The sequence below is a fragment of the Salvelinus sp. IW2-2015 genome, unplaced genomic scaffold, assembly GCF_002910315.2.
Source record: "Salvelinus sp. IW2-2015 unplaced genomic scaffold, ASM291031v2 Un_scaffold6308, whole genome shotgun sequence".
NCBI classification, from domain to species: domain Eukaryota; kingdom Metazoa; phylum Chordata; class Actinopteri; order Salmoniformes; family Salmonidae; genus Salvelinus; species Salvelinus sp. IW2-2015.
In genome coordinates this window covers 25,200-34,907 of record NW_019947571.1, presented here as the reverse complement: position 1 = coordinate 34,907, position 9,708 = coordinate 25,200, and the positions used below count along the sequence as shown (strand labels likewise).

Sequence of the window (9,708 nt, the reverse complement as noted above, 5' to 3'; positions counted from 1 at the left end):
CCAAGCGAGAGATATACACTCAGTATAAATATATGTTATATACCATCAGTATAAACAATATTGTTATATACACTGAGTTATAAACATATTGTTATATACACTCAGGTTATAAATATATTGTTTATAAACCACAGGTATAAATATATGTTATATACAACCAGGTATAACATATTGTTATTACACAGGTATACAATTATTTGTAAATACACCCAAGTGATAAAATATATTGTTATATGTACAAACCAGGTATAAAATTATTGTATAAACAGTAATATCGTAGAACCCAGGTATAAATATTGTTATGAACTCAGGTATAAATATATTGTTATTAGCAACTCGGTATAATATATTGTTTATAACAACAGGTATAAATATATTTAATATACAAACTCAGGTACTAATATTGATACCGTATATTGTAATATACAACCCCAGGTATAAAATATATTGTTATACAACTAGGATAAAATATTGTATACAACCCAGGTATAATATATTGTTATTACAACCAGGTATAACACCATATTGTTATATTACAACCAGGTATAAATATTGTTATATACAAATCAGTATAAACATATTGTTATATACCACCCAGGTATAAATATATTGTTTATACAACCAGGTAAAATTTGTTATCACTCAGTATAGATATATGTATACAAACTCAGGTAATAATATATTGTTATATACAACTCAGTATAAATATTGTAATATACAACCAGGTAAAAATATATTGTTATAACAATAGGTTAAATTATTGTATATACAACCCAGTATAATATATGTTATATAACAACTCAGGTATAAAAATATTGGTTATATACAACTCAGGTATAAATATATTGTTATATACAACTCAGGTATAATATATTGTAATATACAACCAGGTATACATATATATACTGTTATATACAACCAGGTATAAATTATTTGTTTTATATACAACTCAGGTATAATCTATTGTATACAAACCTCAGGTATAACATAATTGTGATATGTTCAACCAAGGCTATAAACAATATTGTTCTATACAATAGTATAAATTATATTGTATATACGCACTAAATGGTTAGAGTTAAATATATTGTTATTATTACAACTACAGGTTAAATCATATGTTAATAATATCCGACTAGGTAATAAAGCATCATTGTATATAGGTTTTAATCCTAGTATTCAGCAGTCATGTAAGTATAATTCTGAATGGAAGCACTTCCAGTGATCTCACGTTGTCCTGTTGAACACACCTGCTGATGAAATGATATGTGATACAGTGTTCAAGCATTATGAAACTATGTAGGTATTTAAAGCACTACTCCATTTTTGGTTCAGCAGTTATGAAACTATGTAGGTAGCTAAGCACTCCATTTGGTTCAGCAGTTATGAAAATATGTATAGCTAAGCACTACTCCATTGTTCAGCAGTTATGAAACTATATAGTACTAGCACTAGTCCTTTTGGTTCATATTATCCGTTTGAGCTTTTATAGACAAATGTATTGTTAACAAATGACAAGAAATCATATCAAAAGTAAAAGTGATATTGCATTTTGAAAGGCAGATACTTGAATATGTGTGCAAATTGAAGAGTGATGTGCAGTAACAATGTGCTTTGTGAATTGTTTGTAGTACTCAGTCAATTGAAAATGTGCTTAGAATTTGACCACCGTGATTTTGATTATCTGTTTGAGTCTTTACTTAGAGTTGTGAAAATGTACCACATACTTGTGAAAATTGCACAAAGTGAAAAATTAAGACTGTAAATGTCTTTTCAATGTTTTATGACTTTTAAATAATAATTGTTATTGAATATGAAACAATACCAAATGTAATGCTACATCTCGTTTGTGTGTTAATAAGTGCGACATTGAAGCATGTTGTGTTTTCGTGGAACTGCTGTTAGAGAGAGGGGTATAAGGGAGGGGGCGGTGTATAGTACTATCAGTTCTGTGCACGTGTGTGTGTGGTGTGTGTGTGTGTGTGTGTGTGTGTGTGTGTGTGTGTGTGTGGTGTGTTGTGTGTGTGTGTGTGTGTGTGTGGGTGGTGTGTGTCTGAGTGGTGTGTCTGGTGTGTGTGTGTGTGAGTGGCGTGTAGGTTACGTAAGGTCTCTAACCTTTTTTCTGTTATTTTTATCGGTCCCACATCCTGCTCTCTCCGCTCTACTATTCACTCTCACCACCCTCCATAGCCACTTTACTGCAGTACACACAACACACACACACACACAACAAAAGTCATATCTGCTTCTTCAGTAAAACCAAACGTCCAGTCAAATTGGGTTTTGTGGAGAAGGAGGAAGGAGAGAAGATGACTACTTCAGAACAACAGTAGTCTGTTACTGGGTAGTTGTGCTGTACTTGTTATATGCTTTCAGATTATTATTTATAAGAACACCAACAGTCAGTCTCTTTTCTTCTTCTCTGAAGGTTTCTACACCTTCTGCAGGAGACAAGTAAGTTTTGGCCATTGTCTAAGTTTGTGTGTGTGTGTGTGTGTGTGTGGTGTTTTGTGTGTGTGTGTGTGGTGTGTGTGTGTGTGTGTGTGTGTGTGTTTGTGTGTGTGTGTGTGTGTGTGTGTGTGTGTGTGTGTTGTTTCTGAATGTGTCTGACTGTGTTGTGTACCCCGTTCCCACGTCCAGGAACTCAGTCCTAGGAGCCTCAGTCCCAGGACTCGTCCAGGCTCAGTCCCAGGACCTCAGTCCCAGACCGCTCAGTCCCAGGAACCTCAGTCCCAGGACCTCAGTCCCAGGAACCCAGTCCACGAGCCTCAGTCCCAGAGAACCTCAGTCCCAGACGACCTCAGTCCCAGGAACCTCAGTCCTAGGCAGAACCTCAGTCCCAGGAACCTCAGTCCCGGACCTCAGTCCCGGACCTCAGTCCCAGAGCCTCAGTCCCAGGACCTCAGTCCCAGGAGCCTTCATCCCCAGGAACCTCAGTCCCAGGACCTCAGTCCCAGGAACCTCAGTCCCAGGAGCCTCAGTCCCCCCAGAGACTCAAGTCCCAGGAACTGCAAGCCGGAACCTCAGTCCCAGGACCTCAGTCCCAGAGCCCTCAGTCCCAGAACCTCAGTTCCCAGGAACCTCAGTCCAGAACTCATCTAGAGCCCAGTCCCAGGAGCCTCAGTCCAGGAGCCTCAGTCCCAGGAGCCTCAGCCAGGAGCCCCGTCCCAGGAGCCCCAGTCCCAGACCTCAGTCCCAGAGCCCAGTCCCAGAGCCTCAGTCCCAGACTCAGTCCTAGGCAGACCGTTGCTGTACGGCCCCTCAACACGCTAGAGAAAGACTGTAGAAGAATTCCAGTGGTGAAGTGCTGCATTACCCTAAAGAAGGGTCCTCCTCTACAGCTATTCAGTGGGTGTTGCTGTATTGTAGGGAATTCAGGGGTATCCCTGACGAGAGTCCAACGACTGTCAACCAAACCTTAGTTGTTACGCCAATATCATTTCTGAACCTTTGCTAAGTGTTTGGTTAAGATCGCTACAATATCTACCTCAAGACCCTAAAACTGGAGATCTGAAGGAGGTGTGTCAAAATGAATATATCAGCAGGCAAGTAGGCTATCAATTCAATGCAGTGCCTAGGGGTAGGTTCTAGGGTCAATTTGAACTCACATAGACAAGACCTTAAAGATGCAAATGCAGAAATCGCTCCGCATTCTGGTTGTTAAAATTCGAATAGTTCGCCTAATTTCAGTTTATGTGACAAAACAAGCATGTATAGTGTAGAGATCATTGTACCCTAAACCGCTGTGAAGTATCTTTTCAATAACCAATATCGTATCTTCAGCTGTTTGCTACAAAATTAAAGGTAAGATGAAAAACAAATCTTAAGAACGGGAAGCATAGGAATAGCACACATAGAACAGATCTACCGCTTCTGAGACTTGCTTTTAATGCGGATTACAGATCTATAACTCACATTTCTATGTGAATTTGGTTGGGTCGCCCCCAAAAAGTTACATATTGCAGCTTTAAGGTTCTACAGAGCCCTGTCAATATAATGCCATGTAAACAATACAATAAAATATACATTTTACCACTGTTATGTATCCAATCCATTACTGTAATCTGTCCTCAGGGAAGGTGACCGGTCCAAGACCTTAGGCTTCTACAGTGCTCTGTCTGGTGAGATGGCCAATTTCCCTCTGTTCATCACTGCTTCCTACGAGGGCCACATGGTGTGTGTAGCCAGCGTCCAGAACAACACAGTAATACAYCCCACAGTCAGTCAAAGACACCACCTCAGAGTAGTCGGTGAGTCGTAGGCCCTGTATTAATACTTTTGTTTTGTTCTGGCAGAATTAGCTTTGGAGGGAATGGCTGCCATTTTACAGGCTCCTAACCAGTTGTGTGTTTTTTGTTTGTAACTTATTTTGTACATAATGTTGATGCTATTGTCTTTTATGACTGAAAAGAGCTTCTGGATATCAGAACAGTGATTACTCACCTCAAACTGGACCAAGATTTTTTTCTTTAATGAGCGAAATATATAATGTTTCTCCCAGACAAGGCTCAAATCCCCTTCATTCGCATGAAGAAAATAAGGAAATACAGGGGGGCGAAGATCAGGGTGCCTTGTGAGAATCCGTCGGCGAGTGGGTAACCCGCCTCTACCATCCGTTCTATTAGCCAATGTGCAATCACTGGAGAATAAACTGGAAAAGCTCATTTTGAGACTCTCCTACCAATGGGACATTAAAACCTGTAATATCTTATGTTTCACCAAGAATGACAACACGGATAATATACAGTTGGTTGGGTTTTCCGTGCATCGGCAGGACAGAACAGCTACGTCCGGTAAGACGAGGGGTGGGGGTGTGTGTCTATTTGTCAATAACAGCTGGGGCGCGATGTCTAGTATTAAGGTATTGCTCAAGGTATTGCTGAAGTAGAGTACCTCATGATGAGCTGTAGACCACACCGTCTACCAAGAGAATTTTCAGCTATATTTTCCATGGCCGTCTATTTACCACCACAAACTGATGCTGGCACTAAGACCGCACTCAACGAGCTGCATAATCCAAGAAGCAAAGAAGAAAATGCTCATCCAGAAGTGGCGCTCCTAGTGGCCGGGGACTTTAACAGACAAACTTAAATCCGTTTTACATAATTTCTACCAGCATGTCATGTGCAACCTGAGGGAAAAAAACTCTAGTCCACAGACTGTCCGCAATAGGCTGAGAGAGGCTGGACGGAGGGCTTGTAAGCATGTTGTAAGGCAGGTCCTCACCAGACATCACGCAACAACATCGCCTATGGGCACAAACCCACCGTCGCTGGACCAGACAGGACTGGCAAAAAGTTCTCTTCACTGATGAGTCGTGCTTTGTCTCACCAGGGTGATCGTCGGATTCGTGTTTATTGTCGAAAAAATGAACGTTACACTGAGGCCTGGACTCGGAGTGGGATCGATTTGGAGGTGGAGGGTCCGTCATGGTCTGGGGCGGTGTGTCACAGCATCACGAACTGAGCTTGTTTTCATTGCAGGCAATCTCAACTGTGCGTTACAGGGAAGACATCCTCCTCCCTCATGTGGTACCCTTCCTGCAGGCTCATCCTGACATGACCCTACAGCATGACAATGCCACCAGCCATACTGCTCGTTCTGTGCATGATTTCCTGCAAGACAGGAATGTCAGTGTTCTCATGGCCAGCGAAGAGCCCAGACTCAATCCCATTGAGCACGTCTGGGACCTGTTGGATTGGAGCGTGAGGGCTAGGGCCATTCCCCCAGAAATGTCCGGGAACTTGCAGGTGCCTGGTGGAAGAGTGAGGTAACATCTCACAGCAAGACCTGGCAAATCTGGTGCAGTCCATGAGGAGATGCACTGCAGTACTTAACGCAGCTGGTGGCCACACCAGATACTGACTGTTACTTTTGATTTTGACTCCCCCTTTTTCAGGGACACATTATTCAATTTCTGTCAGTCACATGTCGTGTGGAACGTGTTCGTTTATGTCTCAGTTGTTGATCTTGCTCATACAAATATTTGCACATGTTAAGTTTGCTGAAAATTAACGCAGTTGACATGAGAGGATGTTTCTTTTTTTGCTGCGTTTACAATGTCTTCACAGAACTACAATTTCCTCATAGTACTAGAATGTACTCATAGAACTTGAATGTCCTCAGGTAATTTAAATGTTTCATAGAACTAGAATGTCCTCATAGAATTTGAATGTCTTTATCACAATTACAATGTCTTAATAGAACTTAAATGTTTTCACAGATCTAAAATGCCCTCCTAGAATTAGAACACAACATTATCAGATTCTATGGTTGTACTGTATGGTTGTATGTGTTCTCCCACAGTCCCAGTCAACGTGCAGAGGTTGTAGTCGAATCAGGATCTGTGGAGTTCTACGAAGGGAAGCCACTGTCCCTACGTTGTAACATCAGCCAAAGGGAACCACGTCTCCTACCAGTGGCTGGTGGATGGGAAGCCCCTCCCCCTGTCTCCTTTACACAATCAGACACAGGAACAACTCTTCATCTACAGGTACTGTATTGTGGATGGTCTGTTATTACTGGGCTGTCTGGTCTGTCTGTCTTGTSTTTGTCTTTCAGACGTTCACTTTTGCCCACCTGAAGATGCATGTTAGATCATGGGTGCATTGGATATGCAAAAAACTGAAGAGAACTGATATATTTATTGACAAATACACCATTCCAGTCACATAGATCTTCGTCAATGTTTTATTATTTAGCTTCTTGAAAATATGTGAAAACTCACTGGAAATATTGTTGACAATATCTGTATTTGTATGCTACAGGATGGTGCRCGAGGACAGCGGGGAGTACACCTGTGTTGCTACCAACCAACTCAACTTGACCGAGGTCTACTCCTCCAGGAGCACTGCCAAGGTCATCAAGGTCAAAGGTCAGAGGTCAGGGGTCATTTGTATCACATAATTATGGAGTAAGTAGGGTGAAGTTTCCCCTAGACGCTGATCTTGAGTCAGTTTAGCATTTTCCACACTAATGCTTAAGGTGAGGCTTGGGGGAGGGGAAGCTGATCCTACATCTGTCCCTAGGGGATACTCAGAGATAGAGGGCTCTAGTGCCAAAAAAAAGTTTTTGCATGGGCAGCAACATAGAGGGATTTCACCATTATGAATTAGTCAACTGGGTGGGACTTCCTATGGGTTAAGGAAGGATCACATAATTCCATCCGGGTCATCAGGAGGGATCAGCCTATGAATTATGCTTGTGAGCAAACATTCCATAACTGCAGCTGACAGTATATCACCAACCTTGGCTTTATACCTGTTCAAACAACACAATGCAAGTGGCAGTGTGCACCCTTTCAGTTTGTTTACCAACTCATAGAAGTAGTAGAAGAAGAAAATTGACTACTTCAAAATGGAGATGCCCTCAATGGTGCTGCCAGTGCTCTCACAGATGTCATAATGGGACAGATACAAAGAAGAGTCCTCTATTATTCTTTATGGCAGTGGTTATCAACCTTTTTGGTTACTGTACCACCAACTGAATTTTGCTCTGCCCGTAGTACCCCTCATGTGCATTTTACCAGTAGGCCTGTGGTCTCATCAGTCTTCTCAAGTACCCCCTGTGGGTAGGCCAAGTACCCCCAGAGGTCCTAGTACCCATGGTTGGAAACCACTGCTCTATGGGGAAACTTCACCCCGGAGCTAGAATCAGGGTGGCATGCGCAGACCAACTGGCAAGTGTCTTCACTGACATTTTCAACCTCTCCCTGACCTAGTTTGTAATAACTACATGTTTCAAGCAGACCACCCCTGTGCCCAAGGAAGCGAAGGTACCTTCCTAAATGACGACCGCCCCATAGCACTCATGTCGGTAGCCATGAAGTGCTTTGAAAGGCTGGTCATGGCTCACTCACACCATCAACACCATCATCCCGGAAACCCTAGACCCACTCCAATTTGCATAACGCCCCAACAGGTCCACAGATGACGCAATCTCAATCGCACCCAACACTGCGCTTTCCCACACGACAACGTTGAGACGCTTATAGGGAGGAGGTCAGAGACCTGGCCGTGTGGTGCCAGGAAAACAACCTCTCCCTCAACATGAGCTCAAAGGAGATGATGTGGACTACAGGAAAAGGAGGACCGAACATGATCCATCTCTCCAGAAATAAGTCCCTCACTGTTGCCGCTTGTTATAGACCCCCCAGCCCCAGCTGTGCCCTGGACACCATATGTGAATTGATTGTCTCCCATCTATCGTCAGAGTTCGTACTGATAGGTGACCTAAATTTGGATATGCTTAACACCCCGGCCGTCCTACTATCTAAGCTAGATGCCCTCAATCTCACACAAATGATCAAGGAATCTACCAGGTACAACCCAAAACCATAAACATGGGCACCCTCATAGATATCATCTGTGACCAACTTGCCCTCTAAATACACCTCTGCTGTTTCAACCAGGATCTCAGGATCACTGCCTCATTGCCTGCGTCCGTTATGGGTCCGCTGTCAACGACCACCCCTCATCACTGTCAAACGCTCCCTAAAACACTTCATGCGAGCAGGCCTTTCTAATTTTCCGGGACCTGCCCTGTCATGCCCTGATCTGTTTCACCTGTTCCTGTGATTGTCTCCACCCCCTCCAGGTGTCGCTTATTTTCCCCAGTGTATTTATCCCTGTGTTTCCTTTCTCTCTGCGCCAGTTCGTCTTGTATATTAGTCAAGTCAACCAGCGTGGTTTTACCGTACTCCTTTGGCCGCCTTTCCTTACAGTTCTCTGCTGCCAATGACTGGAATGAATTGCAAAAATCACTGAGGTTGGAGACATATCTCCCTCACTAACTTTAAGCGTCAGCTGTCAGAGCAGCTTATCAATCGCTGCAGCTGTACACAGCCCATCTGTAAATAACCCAACCAACTACCCCTACCTCATCCCCATATTTGTTTTTGTTTTTCTGCTCTTTTGCACACCAGTATTTCTACCTGCGCATCCTCATCTGCACATATATCACTCCAGTGTTAATTGCTCAATTGTAATTACTTCACCACTATCGGCCTATTTATTGCCTTATCTCCTTACTTCATTTGCACACACAGTATACAGATTTTTCTATTGTGTTATTGACTGTACGTTTGTTAATCTCATGTGTAACTCTGTTGTTTTTGTCGTACTGCTTTGCTCTATCTTGGCCAGGTCGCAGTTGTAAATGAGAACTTGTTCTCAACTGGCCTACCTGGTTAAATAAAGGTGATTTAAAAAATAAATAAATAAATAAATAAATAAATCACATCGACGGGGTTGTAGCGGGTCGAGAGTTTCAAGTTCCTTTCTGTCCACATCACTATGCATAGTCACTTTACCCCTGCCTCCATGGTCAAAATACCTTGACTAACCTTTACCCCCGCACATTGACTCTATCGGTATTCCCTGTATATAGCCTTGTTATTGTTGTTATTGTTATTGTTGTTAGTGTTACTTTTGTTTTTATTTTTTACTTTAGTTTATTTAGTAAATATTTTATTAACTCTATTTTCTTAAAACTGCATTGTTGGTTAAGGACTTGTCAGTAAGCATTTCACTGTAAGGACTACACCTGTTGTATTCAGTGCACTTGACAAATAACCTTTTATTTTATTTGATGGGGTTAAACACCCCCTCATGTAATTCTAACAGAAACCACTTGATGTCACCAACATTTTTTAACACTTTCCTGGATGCCACTAGTCTTTCCCTGGATATCACTAGTCTTTCCCTGGAT

At 42.2% G+C, this 9,708-nt stretch overlaps 2 long non-coding RNA genes across 2 annotated transcripts; both read left to right on the top strand.

Annotated features, from left to right (window-relative positions):
- The first annotated feature begins 2,693 nt into the window (after positions 1-2,693).
- Positions 2,694-2,985, top strand: LOC139026902 (uncharacterized). The gene is made up of 3 exons (XR_011478850.1): positions 2,694-2,729; positions 2,789-2,851; positions 2,907-2,985. It is a non-coding gene; the product is annotated as an uncharacterized lncRNA (long non-coding RNA).
- Positions 2,986-4,173: 1,188 nt separating this feature from the next.
- LOC112078807 (uncharacterized) lies at positions 4,174-9,039 on the top strand. The gene is made up of 3 exons (XR_011478849.1): positions 4,174-4,257; positions 6,313-6,493; positions 6,768-9,039. It is a non-coding gene; the product is annotated as an uncharacterized lncRNA (long non-coding RNA).
- The last annotated feature ends 669 nt before the right edge of the window (positions 9,040-9,708 follow it).